The 20,243-nt window shown below is 48.1% G+C and overlaps 1 protein-coding gene across 8 annotated transcripts in view; it reads left to right on the top strand.

Annotated features, from left to right (window-relative positions):
- The first annotated feature begins 10,392 nt into the window (after positions 1-10,392).
- The window catches only part of ATP2B3 (ATPase plasma membrane Ca2+ transporting 3), a 121,728-nt gene continuing 111,877 nt past the window's right edge, over positions 10,393-20,243 (top strand). For 4 of the 8 annotated variants that reach the window (XM_079958662.1, XM_079958660.1, XM_079958661.1 and 1 more), the window contains exon 1: positions 10,394-10,743. The gene's annotated coding sequence lies outside the window, so the exon portion shown is untranslated. Of the gene's footprint in view, positions 10,744-20,243 lie in introns of all 8 variants that reach the window. The other 4 variants (XM_079958667.1, XM_079958665.1, XM_079958664.1 and 1 more) reach the window with 2 other exon arrangements.

The following is a 20,243-nucleotide window of genomic DNA, read 5'->3' as shown; positions in this document are numbered from 1 at the left end:
TTTGCTTCTTGCAATGAGGGTACTGCCAGAAGGCCCTCGGCGCTGGACCTCAGCGTCCGGGCAGAACGATGGCGGTGGAGACGCTCCTTCAGGTATACTGGGCCGAGGCCGTTTAGGGCTTTAAAGGTCAACACCAGCACTTTGAATTGTGCTCGGAAACGTACTGGGAGCCAATGTAGGTCTTTCAAGACCGGTGTTATGTGGTCTCGGCGGCCGCCCCCAGTCACCAGTCTAGCTGCCGCATTCTGGATTAGTTGTAGTTTCCGAGTCACCTTCAAAGGTAGCCCCACGTAGAGCGCATTGCAGTAGTCCAAGTGGGAGATAACTAGAGCATGCACCACTCTGGTGAGACAGTCCGCGGGCAGGTGGGGTCTCAGCCTGCGTACCAGGTGGAGTTGGTAGACAGCTGCCCTGGATACAGAATTGACCTGCGCCTCCATGGACAGCTGTGAGTCCAAAATGACTCCCAGGCTGTGCACCTGGTCCTTCAGGGGCACAGTTACCCTATTCAGGACCAGGGAGTCCTCCACACCAGCCCGCCCCCTGTCCCCCAAAAACAGTACTTCTGTCTTGTCAGGATTCAGCCTCAATCCATTAGCCACCATCCATCCTCCAACCGCCTCCAGATACACATATTGTGTGTGTGTTTGAGAAAGCTGCCCCAAGTAATCCTGGCTTCCGTGCTCAAGAAAGTTACTGCCAGTCTTGTCAGGATGCAACTTGTACTGAGTCTCTGCTGCTTTTAGCACATCAATGTCATCACCAAACACCAGAACAATCCTGAGAACCCGTGAGAGGACAAAGGAACTACAGTGGTACCTTGGGTTACATACACTTCAGGTTACAGACTCCACTAACCCAGAAATAGTACCTCGGGTTAAGAACTTTGCTTCAGAATGAGAACAGAAATTGTGCTCCAGTGGTGCAGCGGCAGCGGGAGGCCCCATTAGCTAAAGTGGTGCTTCAGGTTAAGAACAGTTTCGACCTCCGGAACAAATTAAGTACTTAACCTGAGGTACCACTGTATCTCCTTATGGGATAGATTCCAAGTGTATATATTTTGTAACTTAAGTCTGCCTTCTGGGATCCAGAATGTGTGAGTAAACTATTTTATACTTTTTGTCGTGTCTATTCTTTTTCAGGAGGGAATAAAGGGGAATTACCAGGAAACTTATTTTTGAGGCTTATGCAAGCCTGGCAACAAGTTATCCGCTGTGTAAGTTTAAAAGGGAATGTTACTCTGCTAAATTATAGAACTTGCTACCACAAGTTGGGAAGGATATTATTAAACAATATATCCTCTCCTGCCTCCCTGAACATTCCCACGGGGATGAGGGTGCTGGTGTTCTTTCTTCCAGACAAAGGTTGTGCATAGCAAGGAGGGGGCATGATGCTCACTTACTCAGGGATCCATAACAATCCAACAAGTTTTTATTTTAAGACTTAGACACAGTTAAAGAGGGCAGGTCCATCAACAGGGAGGGCTGTAGCTTTCAGGCCCTGCTTGTGGCCTTCCAAGAGTCACTGGGTTGGCTGCTATAGAAAACAGGGTGCTGGTCAAAATGCATGGGCATAGCCAGGATTCTTGTTAGGGGGGCAGGCTTTTGCTGGGGGAGCAGAACGTCAGATTTGTATTGCTTTTCATTGATTATGGGGGGCAGCTCCCCCCCCTTGGCTACGCCCATGTCTAGGTGGCTCCTTGGTCTGACCCAGCAGGACTCACCTTATTTCCTTATTGTTAAACTTCCACCAATCCTGGAGAAGAGATAGACTTGTCTGGGGAATGCTCCATCCTCCTCTGTTGTCACTTGCTATTTAAAGACCTCTTTAAGAGTCACGATTTCCCCCAAAGAATCCTGGGAACTGTAGTTTGTTAAGGGTGCTGAAACTGCAGCTCTGTGGGGGAGTCTCTCACCAGCTCTCAGCATCCTTGGCAGACTACGGTTTTCAGGATTCTTTGACTGTTAAAGTAGCATAAGAGTGCTTTAAATGTTTGGTGTGGGTGTGACTTGAGTCACAGGGTTTGCGCTGGCATGGCTCATCTTTTCCTTGCTCTCAACAGATCTAAGGTCACATATACCGCACACCTTAACAGGCAAGGCTCTCTCCAAACAGCCCTTGGATATATAGTTTACCCTCCCACAGAGCTACTGTACAATTCACAGCACCCTCAAAAACTACGGTTTCCAGGTTTCTTTAAAGTGCTCTTTAAGAGTATGATGTGGATGTGATCTAAACTCCCATGTGCAACAGCATAAAAATTAGCCAACTGATGGCAGAAGGCAGGGAGAACCCAAACCAATCTATTCCCGTCTTCCTGAGCCACCTCTCTGTCATCTCCCAGGCCCTTGCTGTGTTTATGTGTTAGAGAAGGTGCCTGGTGATGAGGCAATTCCCAGATTTTAACCATTTGGAGCAGGTGAAACCACACAGGTAGCAACCCAGTTTATGGTCCAATTCATGGGGGGGGGGGATAGGAAAAGTTGATCTCAGGGCTGAGCTTCACAGCAAAGGTTATAGGCCTGCTCTTGTATATGTTTCAAGACTAAATTGAAACACACACACATCTCACACTGAAGTTCCACACTGTTCCCTACCAGTAACTTGTGTCAGGGCCGTTGCTAGGATATCAGCAAGGGGGAGGCAGAGCGGGCTGGTAATAAGGGGCACAACTGTATTTGTCTTCATAGGCACTTGGGATTAAAAAAAAACCTCTACTCAATCAAAAGGCTTTTCTAAAGTGCTTTTTTCCTCAATCGAAGAAAAAGCAAGATACATATTTGACAGACATTGTACTACTCCTTGAGAGTTTCCACGCAACCACAAAAACCTCAAACTAAGAAACGTGAGCAGGCAGAATCATGAACACCTTATTTTTACATGGGGGTGGGAATTAAATGTACCCAGGAAGGCAGTTACCCACCCCACTCCCTACTTAGCTATAGGCCTGCCTTGTGCCATCCTGAGGCTGACAGATGAGAAAGTGCCATTTTCTGAGCTTCCAGCAAATACCCCCATCCATTACAGTGCCCCCACCACCACCACCAGTGCTGACAGTCTCATTTCCCTCTCTTCAGCCGCTTCGTCTCTGCTCTGCTGCTGGAAAAGTATTCTGAGTCAAGCCTTTCCCAACGTGGTGCCCCCAAACGTTGTTGGAGCACAACTCCCATCATCACCAACTGCTGGCTGTGCCGGGTGGGGCTGGCAGCAGTTGTAATTCAAAACATCTGGAGGGCACCAGGTTGGAGAAGGCTGGTGAAGACAAGCATGGTCTCTGCCGGTTGGGAACGCCAAAGAGTGGAAACCAAGGGTGCATCCATAATTCATGGTGCAAGTAAGTGCTGCTGACAGTGGGCTCTTGGAGTGGGGATCATGCTTGCCCTGCCAGCTGGCCAGCAGTGCCCATTAGCTGATAGCTTTGCTCAAAACAACCTGCTTGGCAAGGCAAAAAATTAATAAATCATTATGCTTTGGGGACTGGGGGATGCACTCCTGCTTGAGCATTTGCCAGCCTGCTTTGAGGGAGGGCGTGTGGAGCTGCCCAAAGTATCTATCTATCATATATCTATCTAGCACATATTGTTTGTTAGGGCAGGTGCTTAAATCAGATGACACAAAGGTAAGCTAGAGACTGCTGGCTGTATCAATGCTATTTCATCAATGCTATTTCCATATTCTCAATACAGTGTCCATTTTCTTTAAATTATTGCTTCCTGATTAGTTTCCTAGTTCTTCTTTGTAATAAATTTGTTTATGATTTTTTTAAAGAGAGATTGCCTTTCCCCACAGTCATCTAACAAACAACTTGCGTGCCACAGTTTGCGGAAGTTTGCTTGTGGTGGCCGCTGTGTTAAAGAATGACCTCCCCTGTGAGACACATGCAACATTTAAAGCGCATTGCACCTACCCAAAAAATCATGGGAACTGTAGTTCACCCCCTCACAAAGCTACAATTACCAGGACCCATAAGAAAACACAGTTTCCTGGCTTTTTCAATGTGTTTCAGACACATGGTATGAATGTCTACTTGATAATCCAGGCTAATGACTTTAATGGTTCATGTGATTTGTTAGTCACCTTTGGGGGCAATTTTTAAGCTGAAACATGGGATGTTAATATATTATTTTAATGGCTGAAACATGGGATGTTAATATATTATTTTAATTATACGTTTATTTAGACATTTTTAGGCCACCTTTTAGGACAAAATAACAATTTAATTTTCATGCTCAGGGTGACTTGCTCTTATTACATTTGCATTACCGGTGGGGAGGGGGCTCAGGCATTGGGCGGATCTCCATAGCAGGGGGCTTTTTAGTTTGGGAAAATAACACCTGGAATGCACCTTCCTTTGGCCTTGCTAACACACACAGAGCTCTCTCAAGAGCCCACAGGCATCACAATGGAATTGCAGAAAAATTATTAACTGGTGTGGAGGGAGGGAGGGAGGGAGGGAGGGAGGGAGGGAAGGAGGAAGGAAGGAAGGAAGGAAGGAAGGAAGGAAGGAAGGAAGGAAGGAAGGGAAAGGCAACTTCTTTGCAGAGTGAAGGGATAACTGTCGAACCTTTCTTGGCTCTGGCAAGTCTTGAATGAGAGGATAATGAGTCTTTCCAGTTTGTTTGTAAAAGATTAGCACAGAAGAAGTCAGATAATCAGGAAAATAAATAAAGCAGAGGTGGATACTTCTTTCCTTTCCTTTGACGCAATTTTAAAGGTAACACTTATTTACGAGATTGCTTGCCTTTTGAATTAAAAGCAAAAGGTTGCATTTCAACTCACTGAAGATCCTTCGGTAAAGAAAGCTCTATATGCTTTGAAAGTTGAACCTTTGTAGTCTGAAGGAAGCACCACTGAACACCACTGAGTTCAATGCAGTTACTCCCAGGAAACTGTGCTTACGATTGCACTAATGCTAGGTCTAGGCCAATGTCTTGTTCTATTTACCCTGATTGATAAATACCTAAACAGGTTCAACTGCAAACTACACGCGGCTTTTGTGGACCTGACCTCCGCTTTCGACTCCATCCCTAGAGATAGGCTATGGCAGAAGCTTAGTTACACCAACATAGATAAGAGGCTCCTCCACCTTCTTATGGAAATTCACAATGATATATCGGCCAGAGTAAAATTTGGCCCTCTGGGAGCCCTTTCTGATTCTTTCCCTCTGAATAAAGGGGTCAAACAGGGCTGCCTCTTGGCCCCTTTTCTATTTAATTTCTACATCAATGACATCGTTACAACCATGAAGGCCCTAAACCAATCTGCCCCCTCTTTACAACAGCTCAAGATCCCCATATTACTCTACGCGGACGACATGGTGATACTGTCTTTAACCAAGCAGGGCTTAAACAACATGCTCAGAGGGCTCATGACATATTGTGATACCAACTCCCTCAAAATCAATTTCGCCAAAACCAAAATTCTTACTTTTGGCACGAAAACTCGGAAGCCATTTTGGAATTTTGAGGGCCACTCTATTGAATATTGTTCAGCATTCAAGTATTTGGGTATCACTTTTCAGTATGGGCTTAGCTGGACAGCTCACCTAAATAAGTCCATCCTGGCTGCCCGTAGAACCATCAAAGCTTTGGAGAAATTCTTCTATGCAAAAGGCGGCCACTTGGTTCCACCAATCAGAAAAGCATTTATCAGCAAAGTCCTCCCGATGCTACTGTATGGGGTTGAAATCTGGGGGTGGAATTTAAAAACACTACAACGGCTCGAGATTCTACAAAACTCCTTTGCACGAAAGGTACTGGGTCTCCCCAAGGGCTCGGTTGCTGCACAGTTAAGAACAGAACTGGGCCTCCCCTCCATTGTTGCGAGAGCCCACATTAGAATTATTAGTTTTTATTGTAAATTAATCAAAGCCCCAGGTTCCCTTTTAGCCAGGCAAGCCTTTTTAACTAGTTCTCATAGCAATAAATGGTCCAAGGCCATGGAGACTATTACTGCACGCTACTCCCTCCCAGATCTGGACACGCTGTCAGCTTGGGATCAACATAAAATCCGGGCCTGGATTCTTACTAGAGACGAGGCCATGGACCGGGCACAGTCCACCACAGCTCGCCTCTCCATGTGGCTCCCTAAAGTGAAAGTGGTAAGATCACTTGCCAACTACTTGATAGACCTGACGGAGCCCAATTTGAGAAGAGCGTTTACCATGGCCCGTTTCCATTCTATACCCACGGCCTTCCTGCAGGGGATTTATTCTAAGACCCCTATTACTCAGCGTCTATGTCCATGCACAATGAATGAAGTAGAGGACTTCATACATTTCTTTTTCTACTGCCCTATTTATGAGCTAATAAGAACTAAGCTCCTCCTCTTGATCCCGTCCACCATCACATCTAAGGAAGACTGTTTGAAATCGCTTCTTGTGGACGCAAATCCCCAAGTTACACGTGGGGTGGCAATCTTTATAGTGCAGGCCTTGAAACTCAGGGCTACTCTGACGAGGTAGTGTGTCCCAGACCTGGACCTGTCTTAATTCTTTTATTACCTTTTTAACCTAATGTCCCGAGCCTATTTTGGGGCCATTATATGCTTTATATACATTCGCAGTAATATCGCTTTGAATTTTGTTTGGTTGTTTGTCTCTAGCATTTTTTTATTTTATTTTATTTTTTTATCCTGCTATGGCTGTATGCTAATGCAATAAAGGTTTGATTGATTGATTGATTGATTGATTGATTGAATGCTAGGTCTAATAAATTGAGTTCTGTGCTCTGTACTGCTGCTTGATTATAATAGAGACTAATAGTGACAAGTGATGAATTTCTAGGCCTCATTGAGAATTGAAGATTGTCAAATTACTGGGTCTGAATGGCATCCACACAACCAATCCAGCTGACAATGTGTACTTCAGCTTTCAAAACACTTTTAATAAAGTACCTCACTGAAGACTCCGGATTAAGCTTAACAGTCATGGGAGAAGAGGAGAGGTCCTGGTTAAGAAACAGGAAGCAGAGAGGAGAAATGGACAGTATTTCAAAGGGTTGTGGGAAGCAGAGTCCACCAAGGATCAGTGCTAGGGACCAGCAATTTTTAAGTTGTTCATTAATTATCTAGATTTGGAGGTAACCAGTGAGATAGAAAAGTTTGCAGATGATACCAACCTCTGCAGGGTGGATAAAACAAAGGGGGGTTGCGAATAACTCCAAAAGGATCTCTCCAAATTGGGTAAATAGACAGTAATATGACAGATGGAATTCAGTGTAAACAAGTTAAAAGTGAAGTACATCAGGGCAAAAAAATGTAACTTCCCATAGCTAGGGGTCTGAACTGACAGTGACTGCGCAGGAATGAGACCTTGGCCTTGATGAAGGTGTCAGCTCAGTGCATAGCTGTCAACTTTTCCCTTTTCTTGCGAGGAATCCTATTCAGAATAAGGAAATTTCCCTTAAAAAAGGGAAAACATTGATAGCTATGGCTCAGTGTGTGGCAGTTGTGAAAAAAGCTAATTCCATGTTAGGAATCCCTAGGAAAGGCATTGAAAATAAAAGTGCCAATATTATAATGTCATAATACAAATCTGTGGTGAGACTGCACCTGAGCACTGTGTACAGTTCTGGGTGCCTCATCTCAATAAGGTTCTCAGATAGCTGGGGGGGGGGGGATAAGAAAAGAGTAACCAAGATGATGAAGGGGTTTGAGCATACCTCTGAACAGCAGCTGCTGGGTAGCAGAAGTGCAAAGAGCGCTATTGTACTCTGGTCTGCTTGCAAACTTCCCACTGGCATCTGGCTGGTCACAGTGGGAACAGGATTCTGGAGTATGATAGATTTTGAACCTGATCCAAATATGTAGATCAACATATCTGCCTGCATTTTTGGACTTTCCTTGGGTGTGTGGCTAGAAAGGCTCTCATGATGTCAGCCTGAGACCACTGATTGTCTCAAAGAAATGAAGACCTGGGCTCTTTCGGTATTTATATGCCAACGCCATCATCAGGCAACAGTTTGTAGGAAGGTTTGGAGGGGACCCCAAATTTTAGGGTTCATAGTCAATGTTAAGTACAAACCCCATGTTTGGTGTATCAATTGCTCAGTTTGTAGGGTGCTGCAAAGTGCAGGGTTATCTCCAGTGCTTTTTTAAAAAATATGTTTGGGGTACTCTCATTTTGACTCAAGAAAATCACCATTTTATAGTTCAAATCCGGAAAAATAAATACAGTAAGTGGACAAAAGTACAAAGATTCACAAAATGTTTAGGGGTATGCGTACCCCTGTGTACCCCCAGAAAAAAGCACTGGTTATCTCTGCAAGATGCTGCAAATCAACTGGTTTGAAGGGGACCCCATATTTTGGGGTTCGTAGTTAATGGCACTGATTGTAGGCAATGAAAAAGCAGTGACACTGGGGCATCCACTCTGCACTTGGTAACCTCTGTCAGACCACTATGAATTGCATCAGTTGCAGCCTTCATCAATAGCTCCACAGCAACCCTTGGTAAGTGCAATGTTTACACCACCACACCCACCAAACCAATTGCTTTGTATGAGTGTCCATGAAGAAGAACTTGATAAACCTCCTGTTTTCATTGCCAGCCTAGAACTGCAAACTGCTCCATAAATCGTAACAGCAACACACAGGATAGGGACCTGTTTCTCAAGCATCTGGAAGACCTTTGTTCATCTCAATGGGTCATAACACGCTAGATGTGGCAACATAAACCTGTACAAAACGAAGGACAATAATATTTCTATGGTAGTAAATGCTGATCTCTTAGATTTCTGTTTTGCAGAAGATAGCTGCTCAGAGTGTCAATTTTGGGGGCAAATCTGTGTGCCTGGTGAAGTGAATCACCTCTTATTTGTGGACAAAGAACTTGGAGGTGGAAGCTGAAGACCATTACACTAAATTCTTCCTAGTTGGGGTGAAATTCTCTTGCAGTTTCTCAGAGGTGAGACTTATTACAAGCAGTGACAGTAGCATAGTTTTATCCCCCCCAACCCTGTGATTAGTTATTGTAGCTCTTGCAAGTGGCAACAGCAGCAACTGTGTACCTGGTCACTCTTTTGCATCCTTCTCAATACACAGACTTGGAGTCCTTCCAGGGCATTGAGGAGGGTGCAGTGGCATCACACACACACACACACACACACACACAGAGAGAGAGAGAGAGAGAGACAGACTGGAGGATATTTGGAAACAATCCTGCAAAGTGGCCTACTTTTTCTAGGGGACGGTGAGAGAAAAGGATGGGATTAGTCTTCTGATACATTTCTGTTCAGTTCTAACACAAATTAGTTTTGGTGACAGATGTAATCTGACTGACTAGTTTATTCTGTCATCAGAGAATGCAAGCTTCAAGTTACAGAATGCTTCATCAGGCAGTATGGAAAGGTAGCTGAACATCAGGAATGTTTGTTTTCAGCCACTTCATTATTTAGATGGGATTGAACATGTGTAACCAAGCGCTGAGGTGGATTGTGGCCCTGTTCATGAAGTTTTCAGCAGTCAGAAGGAGAAAAAAATGAGAATAGTTGACTGGAAGAGAGATCACAGACAGTTGTAACGACCCCAAACCTGGCCAGGCTTATAGCACTGCACAAACAAGAGGACAGAAAGAAGATAGGCACAGGAGATCAGCTAGACTGATCCAAATTCACCCAGGTGTCTTTCTGTTCAGTAGCTGCAGGATCCAGCATAAGCACCAGGTGCAAGTGCAATAGGCTCTGAGTAGAGGAAAGGGGTAAAGGGCTCCTCCGTTTTACCCTCCATCATAGTAGTGATGTTGGGTGACATGGTGGCAAGGGCAGTTTTCCTGACTCTCCACAGCACCCTGCCGAAATGGCTGAAAAAGCCCTTTGTTCTGTTGTGTGTGGCACCCTTAGCTGGGTCCCGCCACTCTGTCTGCGTCGCTAGAATGCAATGGATAAGAGTTTGATGCTTGGCTGGGCAGTGGTTCAAATCACCACTTGGCTATGAAGCTCCGTGGATGGCCTTGGGAAAGGCACTCCCTCTCAGCCCATCCACCAGCAGCAGCACCACTCAGGCATCCGGAGCTGCCCACTTGGCCAAGGACTCTGTGGCTGTGGCTGGGATGCTACAGGGGCAGGTACGATCTGCACCAAGCAGATGGTCCTTCCATCGCTGCATCCCTGCATCCTTTCCATCAGTGACGGATAGGCTGCTTGGAACGTACTATCACCGGGACTGGAGTGGGGGGGAGAAAGCAGCCATCTGTGAGTTCCAGCAATACATCTATGGGTGTCTCTTGATTTGGGGAGGTGTGGAGAACAAGGAGGAGTTGGGGGGATGGACCTGGCTGCGTGAAGTGGGGGAGGGGGTGCAGGAGGCTGAGATCTGCGATTGGTTCTCGGCCTCCAGTCACATCTCCCTCCCCCCCGCTTGCACCACAGTTCCCCTCCTCCCCTCGTCCCCCCTCCCCGCTCTGCTGAGATTTGCCGCTGGACCAGCGCTCAGCGAGCTCTCTCCATCCTTGCAGGATGTAGCCGCTGCGATGCCAGCCGCAGCATCCCCGGGGCTGTAGACAACCGGCTCCCCCCACCCTTGCCCTGACCCTCCCCTTCCCTCCGATCCCCTCCTGAGGGGGGCAAATCAGGCCGAGGAAGCTCCCCCTCCTTCTCCTCCTCCTCTCGACTGGATCTGGGCCAAGAGAGAGAGAGAGAGAGGGACCCGCAGTTCCACCCCACGCTTCATCTTCTCCCCGCAGCGGATTCCCTCACCTGCCTCCCTCCTCCCCACCTCAGTCTCTCCTGGGTTCTAGCATGGCCTGGTAAGTAGCTCCTCTTGAGGAGACTTTCTATTTTGGAGGGGAGTTGAGGGAATAAAGAGAGATGGAAAAGACTGTCGGTCAAAACATAAAAATAAAAGAGCCTGGGTTTTTTTTCCCGGAGGGGGGATATGGATGAAAGACGCCCCCTTCCTCCTCTTGCGGAGGGGAATCCGGGCAGCCTCCGTCATCTGTAATGCAGAGATGCGCGGAGCTGGGGGTGGGTGCGCGGGGAGGGAGGGCAATGCGGTCGGGATGGCGTGCGGACAAGTCACTGCAGAAAAGAAGGCTGGGGGGTCGGGTGGGATTTTTTTTAAAAAAAACAACAAACACCTTACTAGTCTTTCTCTACAACCTTTAATTTGGGGAAGAGGGAAGAGAGGAGAGGCGTTGAGCAGAAGACCTGGAGGAGGAGGAGGAGGCAGAATTCGAAAGCGGCTCCAGCTTTAGGGAGGGAGAAGTGGCAAAATGTGCATGGGGAGGGCAGGGGAGGGGGGAGAGCGTCCCGTGTCTCGCGCGTGGCCCCGCTCCCACCTCCTCTACTGCCCCTTCCCATCCTTTTCGCCTTGGCGTCTATTTCTCCGCCGGTGCACCTTGCAATGCCTGCCTGCATCTCAAGGTGACAGCGACATGTTCCTGTGGTGACCGTGTGTGTGTGTGTGCGTGAGAGAGAGCGCTGCGCGCGCGCGCGCACACGGAGCGAAAAGGGAGCGCGAGAGAGGAGGCAGCGCCGGTGACGTACCTGGCCAGATCAGCAAAGGGGGTGTGGGTGGGGGCGTACTTCAAGCCCAATAGGGATCTCCTACCCACCCACCCACTGCAGCGATGCACCTGCATTAAACGGAGGGCAGGAGGAGGAGGGGGCAGCAGCCACTTAAGCTTCTGACAGCTCCAAGCCTCCCCCATCCCTGCTGTCGTATGTGGGGGAGGGGAACACTCCTCCTCTTGCTCCTTCTCCCTCCCCAAAATGTCTTGGCTGATGGAAGAACATGTGAATGTGGGGACGAATCTCTCGGGATCCTTTGGGGGCAGCTTCTTTCAGTGGCTTGGGCTGGATAATGAAAGGAAACGGAGAGGCCGAGGGATTGGCTAGGGAGACTGCGAACGAAGAAAGGAGACGAAATGATCGCTGTAGCACTTGGCGGGATGGCGAGAGACACAACCGAGGGCAAAGGGCTGAAGTACGCGGAGATGGGTCGAGAAAGGCCCGAGACAGCAGGAGGATGAAGGGGGGGGCGTATTCTGCGGGGTGCTCCATCTCAGAGCCCGGCTGATCTCGCTCAGCTCCAAATCTCCCTTCGCTCCCGGGAGAGGCTAGCCTAGCCAGACGCCCCCTGGGAGCGCAAAAGCGGCGCTGGAAGGAGGCGAGGGGATGTGAGCCTCCCTTCGGGGTTTCTCCCCTCGAGATGCGCTGCTTCGTGTCCTGCAGCCTCCCTGTCTTTCCTGGCCTTCTTCCCGCCCGCTCCGCCCCGGGCCATCCAACGGGCCTCCTGGCGACCTCAGCTCGTTGCGAGGGCGGACGGCTCCGGAGAAGGACGTCTTGGGAAGGAGACGGGGCGCTGGAGGAGACCAGGCGGCCGGCGCCGAGGGCGGGGGGAGGAGAGCCTGCCTGCGCGGCCGCACAGTCCGCCGGCAGCTCGCCAAGGGCACCGAGCGAGCGCCTTCTCCGCGCTCTCCTTTGGCGCAGTGCTCGGGATGGCAAGGCGGGCGGGCGCGCTCCGGCGCTTGCTTTTCTCCAGGCAACTGCAGGGGAGGGGGCGGGCTCCACAGGCTGCCGGGGCTGGCTTTCTCTGTTCCTGATTGGCCGAGCAGGCCTGATTGGCAGCGCGTGGGGGGGGGCGGTGGGGAAGAGTCTGGCGGAGGCGGGGCGGGCAGGGCGAGGGGGCCTTGGCGGGGAGGGGGCTGGGCTGTGGGCTCCCACGCGGGGGGCGGAAGCGCAGGAATCTCTGGGCCCGGCAGCAGGTGGCAAATGGGGGCGGGGGCGGCAGGAAGGTTGGCAAGACCGGGATGCCCCCCCGCAGGCCCCCCGGCCTTTGCCTTTGCCTTTCCTTCCCGGGGTGGGGAGGGAACCCCTTCCCTTTGAGGTTCATCCATTTGTCTCCCTCCCCCCCCCCGCCTCTGCTGCTGCCAGAACTTCACGACCCCTCGGTGGAACGGAGTGACGGGCACTTCTGCGCTCTGTGCAGAATGAACTGGTGGAATTCGCTGCCCGCACAAGATGTCTGGTGGCTGCAGAAGGGGGTTGGACGAGAGGCCTCCCAGTGGCTTGTAGCCAGACTGGAGCCTCCACGTTCAAAAGCAGAATACCTTTGGGTACCATATGTCGTGAGAACAAGCAGCGAAGGATCCAAGGGTCGCCTGTGCTCTGCGTCCCCGAGGCGTCTGTATGGCCACTGTGGGAAAGAGGAGGCTGGGGCAAGATGGTGCCGCAATCATCTCTTGGAGACGAGGAGGGGAGGAGGGAAAGAGTAAAGCATGAGAGAGAAAGGGAAAGAGAGAGCAGAGATCAAGAGAAGGAGAAAGCCTGGCAGAGAAATAGGACAAAAGAAGGGAAGCAAGAAAATATCTGGCCTGGATAAAGTGAACAAGTGAAAGGTTACGGTACCCTAACTATGTGAGATAAAAATCATGGATCCCAAGCCTCAGTTTAAAAGTGAGACCTGGACTTTGGAAGGGTGATGTCCACTGCGGCCTAAAAGGGGCCTTGCCTTCCTCTCCCTTGGTTCATGCCCTTCCCAGGCAGGTATTCCTTCTTGTCTGGTGGGAAAGAGCAGGGTCCCCTCGACCCCACACATGTTGGGTGTTCCAGGGGGAGACCCAACTCTCACAATGCACGATAACACCCTCAAACAAATGGGACATATGAATACCCCACACACAAATTTCATGCCTGGTGACAACTTCCAGAGAGGTAACTGAGTTTGCAGCAGCAAAGACAGCAGAGAGTCAGATGGCCTCTGGGAGGCTGAGAAATTTAATGTGGCAGCAGCTTTTGTGGACTGGAGTCTCTTTCGTCAGTTCAGTCAGCATGCAAGTCAGGCTCTATTCGCTCCCTTTCTCCTCCTTACTATATATATATATCTTCTTCTTTGCTTCTGTCACTGACACTGTGTACAACTTGTTTTTAGAAATTCTGCTTATCCAACCACATACCCACACTTCACAAGTCTATTATATTTACACAGCTCTTAGCCGACCCATCTATTTCCCCTCACCTGCTCACATGGGTCTGTGGTGCCCACAGAGCTGTGCCTGGGCTCATTCATCCAGCCATCTTGAATGTTCCTCATGCTTGTTATTTTCTACGCACATCTATCTTCAACACAGCAAATTATATGGTGTGTAGAATCTCCTTCAGATCTGCAGGGACCCCATAGCCCTTCACAGCTAAATGTGGGGAAACCTATCTTCTCTAGTTAGACCTTGTGCTTATGATGGACGCTGTTTTAAGGGAGAGATTAATGACCTCCAGGAAATTTCCAGCCTTGGAAATTTAGTTTTCTCCTCAGCTTCCTCCATAATTTAGCTTTCTCTTTAGCTTTCTCCCCAAGAACCATGGTTAGCTCCAGTAACTAAGCATCCACCTACACCCCCCCCCTTCTCTGCTTATATAATCCTGTATTAAGTAACCAACTCAAGTGTTTCCCCTTCTTGAGGTCGCCCTTGTCATGTCTCTGCCACTCCCCACCCTGCCCCATCTCTGGTCCCAGACCAGCCAGACAAACTTCTCCCCTCCCCCCTTAGAGAAGGCTACAGCTTTTCTGTAACAACAACTGGGGTGTCATTTTCAGATTTGGGGGCTGGGAATAAGAGTGATATTTTTCACTTGCTTTTGTAAAGAACAGAAGTGTGGGAAGGGATATTTCAAGAGCATTCTCTGTGGTTTCTTTCTGTGCTGCCTTTTAATCTCTGTAAAACTTTTAGAAAATATTTGTAAGTTGTTATTTATCCTTTAAAAATAAAAGTACAGGGATTTGTGCTTTTGGTATGCATACTATGTAAATTAGTCCATTTGTATGTTCGTAACAACAGGCTTTCAATATGCAGAGTTCTATCATGGAAATAAGAAGTAATAAGGGCGATAAACACCTGTAGTTTGAAGAACAGGATTCCCTGGCCCATGAATGACACCTCTGATTGAATGGTTGTATCTCCATTGATAGCAAATTCTCCTAGCTTTATTTAGCATAGTATCTTATTTGTTTGTATTTGTTATTTGGTCTGTATGATCTGTTTTGCCCAGAGTCTATTATGTAAACAATTGTGGGTGGAGGAGAGAGATGTGTGCACTAGTATTTTTTGGATAATTCAACCCCAGAAATTCTTCTTGGGGCATTTTCTGCACCTTGCTTCTATGGAATATCTCTACAGATATTCCTTGCTTCTATGGAATATCTCTACAGATACATATTTAATGTACCTTATTAGGATATCAGATGCTTAAACCAGAAACTTAATGAATATTCAAGTTTGGGATCTAGCCTAGGAAAGGGACTTCAGGCATAGCAGGGAATTGCATAGCACAACACCACCTGCTGTGATTGGAAGGCAGTATGAAGCCTCTGGATTGGCCAGATCTGATGGAAATACTAGGTAGGTGAGCTCTGGGGCTCCTGCTAAAACCACTGAGTGTGTGTTTTTCCCCAAACCTTTGTCTGCCAAGATAATGCACAATTCCTGTGTGTGTGTAGGGGCAACTGCAGAGGAGAATGCATAGAAAATGATGTTTAATCCCCTGCCTTCAATTTATTCAATTTATTTCTCCTAGTGTGTCTCTGCCCCCCCCCCTCCAGATGAGCTTATTTCCAATTTCTGAACCTGGCTGGGGGAACACAATGTACAATGGCCTGGGGGAAGGGGGCGTTTTCAGGGGGAAATTGAGAAGTAGTTTTCCTAGTCCTTGGAAGTTCATTTCAGGCAAGAGATCAATGCCAGGTTTGGATTCAGACACTTCCACTCATAGCTCCATCCAGGCCCTAATCCAGCCTTTGCCAACCTGGTGCCCTCCAGATGTTTCAGACTATAATTGGCTGGAGCTGGTTGTCCAAAACATCTGGAGGGTGCCCGGGTGCCCAAGGCTGCCATAATGCATTGATTTTCTGCTACTCATTCATTCTCTTTCATTTCTCATCCGATTACATGTTTTCTATCCATCTGTGCGTTAATCCACTGGTGGGATATTGAGAGGCCCACAAACCTGGCCACTGGCAAATTTGCATTTTGAAAGGCCTTCAGTCTGTAACAATAAGTGAAAACAATCATATTAATACCTCACAAAGATGCCAAATATTTTTACGAGGCCAAGAAACCCACTAGTAGCCCAATCTCTGTATATTATTATATAAATGTATATTATTTATATACATTTATAAATATAAAAAGTATATTATTATATTTTGGTATACATTGGAATGTGGCTCTTATGATCATGAGTGCTCATGATTTGACTGACTGATTATCTTTGGGAAGGGATTTATTTTTTTAACTGAACATGATGATTTGTGGTTCAGGCAGGGCTTTTTTCAGCTCCCAGCCTCTCAGGTGGCACCATTACCATTCTAAGATAAGAAGGGAGGTGTTCATGGTGAGTTCCAGCACTTCTTTTTCTAGAAAAATAGCACTGGGTTCAGGGACAAAAAATCTCAAATCCTCAAGCAGCAGAATTCTGTTACCTGTATAAAATATGCAAAATATTATTTTGCATATTTTTTTGCTGCTTTTCTTTAACCAAAAGGTTAAGAAATCTGCCCAAATGAAAGATGAGTCAGCAGTTTTTCTGATTTCCAAGAAAACTTTGCTAGACTTCGCACTCAACATAGCTTTGTTTCCATTAGGTAAAGGAACTTGCTTTTCATACATTAAAGGAAACTGAAGACTGTGCCCAGTATTGGTTCACCTTCCTTCACTTTCAAAGAATCAACATGTGTACAGCCCTCATCATAGCAAATGGCTCTGCTTAGTATGCAGGGGGGCTTCAGCATGGTGTTCTCCATTTGAGATTCACCAAGATTATGGTGGTCATAATCTTATGATTATGCGTTGAATTTGATGGCTCCTTTGTCCAACGCATCTGTGACCCACTGGGCCACAGGCAGTGAAGGACATGGAGTTGAAGTAGGAGCCCTGGCAGGATTAGGACAACAAAGTTTGCTGGCATCCTGGAGCAGATCCACAGGCCAGCCAACCTGGAAGCTGAGCTACTGGTATGCCAGGATTTGAGCTCTGCTAAGCTCACCCGAAGGAGGGCTGAAATGAAGGCCAGAATCAAGCAGCAGGGAGATGGGGAAGAAAAGGCAGGCAGAGATCTGGCGAGCCATACAAGCAAGGCCAAAGTCAGGAAGAGATTCTAATGTGTTTAAATGCAGATCTGATTAGATGGGAGCAAGGGGTTGCCTTTGATGGAACTATGCTAAGCCTGGAGTTGCAGGGCAGGGAGAGAATAGAATCAGAGAAGTGTGGAGTTGGAAGGGACCATGAAGCTGATCTAGTCCAACCTCCTGCAAAGGAGGAATCTTTTGTCCAATGGGCAGGGGCCTAGCTAGCTGCTCCAGCACCCGGAGCGGCAGGGACCGGGCGAGCCACCCACAGGGAAGCCATAGTGATCCATGCACAGGGGCGCTGCATGGGGGTGCTGCGGCAATCCATGCATGGGGGCGCTGCGGTGATCTACCCAGGGGGCGGTGCAGCAAGCTGCCCAAGGAATCCGCCTGGTGGACGCAAGCCCCACACTGCCATTTTGGGCAGCGCCGGGCCCCGAGCCACTGCGTTACTCCCAGGAGAGATGCGTGTCTCAGGCACACTACAGGCCAGGCCCCGCAATAAGTGTCAACCCCCGCAGTGTGCCCTTTTGTCACCCCCCTCAAGGATGACACCTGGGGTGGGCCACACCCCCCTTCCTATGCCCCTGCCAATGGGGGCTCAAGCCCATGAACCTGAGCTTAAGAGTCTCATGCTCTACCAACTGAGCTATGTTTCACTTACATCGAATTCATTTTCCCTCTCCCCCTCTGTGATCTCAAGTGGATGGGGGCCCTAAAAAGGTAAAGGTAAAGGTACCCCTGCCCGTACGGGCCAGTCTTGCCAGACTCTGGGGTTGTGCGCCCATCTCACTTAAGAGGCCAGGGGCCAGCGCTGTCCGGAGACACTTCCGGGTCACATGGCCAGCGTGACATCGCTGCTCTGGCGAGCCAGAGCCGCACACGGAAACGCCGTTTACCTTCCCGCTGGTAAGCGGTCCCTATTTATCTACTTGCACCCGGAGGTGCTTTCGAACTGCTAGGTTGGCAGGCGCTGGGACCGAGCAGCGGGAGCGCACCCCGCCGCAGGGATTCGAACCGCCGACCTTTCGATCGGCAAGCCCTAGGCGCTGAGGCTTTAACCCACAGCGCCACCTGCGTCCCTACTAGCCCTACTAGCCCACAAACCAAGGAGACTCCTGGTTTGAGTCCCAGCAGGTGGATGCTGACCTCCTACTCAAGCTCCTTCCTCCTCTTTTCATCCAGGTTTCTCAATCCATCCTTACAGATACTTCCCTTAAAACACTGTGAACCATCCATTTCAACTGAAGCCTGCCTGCCTCTCTGTGTGCGTCTGTGTCTCACTTCTCCTGCTTGGCACTTGCCAGGGGTCAGTGCATTACTGATCAGCCTTGGTCTCCTACCCCTTTGGCCGAACGCAGCCAGCCAGGCCTCTCTGCTATCAACAGCCTATACATTATTTAGGCAGCCAGTACCCATTTCAATCAGACAATGGAGTGTATCTCCTGCCTCAGAAACACTGCAGGAAGAATTTATGGGTGAAGATGGATGCAAAGATGCTGGGGGGTGGGGGGTGAATACTGGTTCTGCAAGGTTGGGGCAGAGGCTGGTTCAGGGTGCTGAGTGAAATGCCTGGGGGAAAACTCTGAGTAATACCCCTCCACACCTTCTCACTATATAGAAGGCTCTGGTGACTTCTGTTTCAGTGTATCTGAAGAAGTGTGCATGCACACGAAAGCTCATACCAAGAACTAACTTAGTTGGTCTTTAAGGTGCTACTGGAAGGAATTTTTTTATTTTGTTTTGTCCAATGACAAGACTTAGATTTCTTTAAAATAAACAATTAATAACACAACAAATTAACAGATAAGTGCAAGAATGTTCACGTAGCGCTTGTGAAAATAAAAGGGGAAACCACTTGTTTCAGTGGGTGAGAGGGACAGCACTACTGAGCCATCATTTTGGTCTGTGGACTTGCCTGTCTGTCATTTCAGTTAGGAACTTGGGAATAAGCTGGAGCTGATCCTACAGCAGAGGGGTCTGCTGTGAGCACTCAGTTTACGTCGCATTTCCCCCCCCCCCCTTCTGTTTGTTGCTTGCCCTGTTAGGTAGACTAGAAATTCAGGGGCACACTGCAAGAAATCTGTGGCAAATGTGAACAGGCACCCAGCCATTCACCATAATACATGGCAACACGCTCTGGTTGGCCAGCAGTCCAGCATACCCTCAACACACTTCTTTTGTCACATCCAGCCTTGACATTTTCAAGTGCACACCACAGAGTTTAATGGGGTTTATTCAAGATAAATGGGCATTGGATTGAAGATTTAGTCATATATGAAAAAACTTATAGAGTGAAAAAGAACTCAAGGGTGGTGTACACAGGTATAAGATTTAGCAGTGTTTTGAGAGCACATAACCTAGAACAGTAATGTTCCTCTGGAAGTTAACAGACTACAGTATCCATCATTCCTGTCCTCTGGCCATGCTGATTAGTAAGGCTGGGTGATACATCAATGTATCATCGCAAACTGATTTGAAGTCCATATTGTCATATCAGTTTCATTTCTTTTAGAGAGAGAGATTAGGGTTCAGGTAGAGATGGCAACCCTGCCATTTGACCTGGAAGGAAGCTCTGATAAATAACTCTAAGTGAGCAGGTGACAGGCTGCAATTGCTTTTGTGCAGCATTTCCCAACCTGGTGCCCTCCAGATATTTGACTCTAAATGCCCATCAGCCCCAAGGGACAGGGATGATGGAAACTGTCATCTAGCAGCATCTGGGAGGTGGGCTGCTCAGGGTGGGGAAGCTGCTTGAGTGGTAAATAAGAGATACCTTGCCGCACATGTTCAGACATGTTTGGCCTGTAGCACTTTTTACTTTGCTTAGCATCTTTCATTAAAATAGCGCCAGGGTTGCAGATGGAAGGCAGTACAGCTAAATGAGAGTGGCTGAAACAGAAGACAGTGAGGAAGGTTCTTATGCAAGAGTATTGGCAATAGGGGTTTTTGGGGTGCTGTTTTTAAAAACATTTTTTAAATTTTTATTTATAAAATTAGTTTTACAGCATGAAAAAACCCCTAAAAACCAATATCTATCTCTCTCTCTCTCTCTCTCTCTCTCTCTCTCTCTCTCTCTCGTGCTCTCTCCAATTTCAACTCCCCCCCTTTCTGTGATTTTTCGTTTTTTGAGTTGTTTCGCAAGACGGATTTCCCTATGGGCTTGCTTCGCAAGACAGAAACGTC

Source organism: Podarcis cretensis (genome assembly GCF_951804945.1).
Source record: "Podarcis cretensis genome assembly, chromosome: 17".
Taxonomy (NCBI): domain Eukaryota; kingdom Metazoa; phylum Chordata; class Lepidosauria; order Squamata; family Lacertidae; genus Podarcis; species Podarcis cretensis.
The sequence above is the reverse complement of the archived record's forward strand: the minus strand, read 5'-3'. Positions and strand labels throughout refer to the sequence as shown.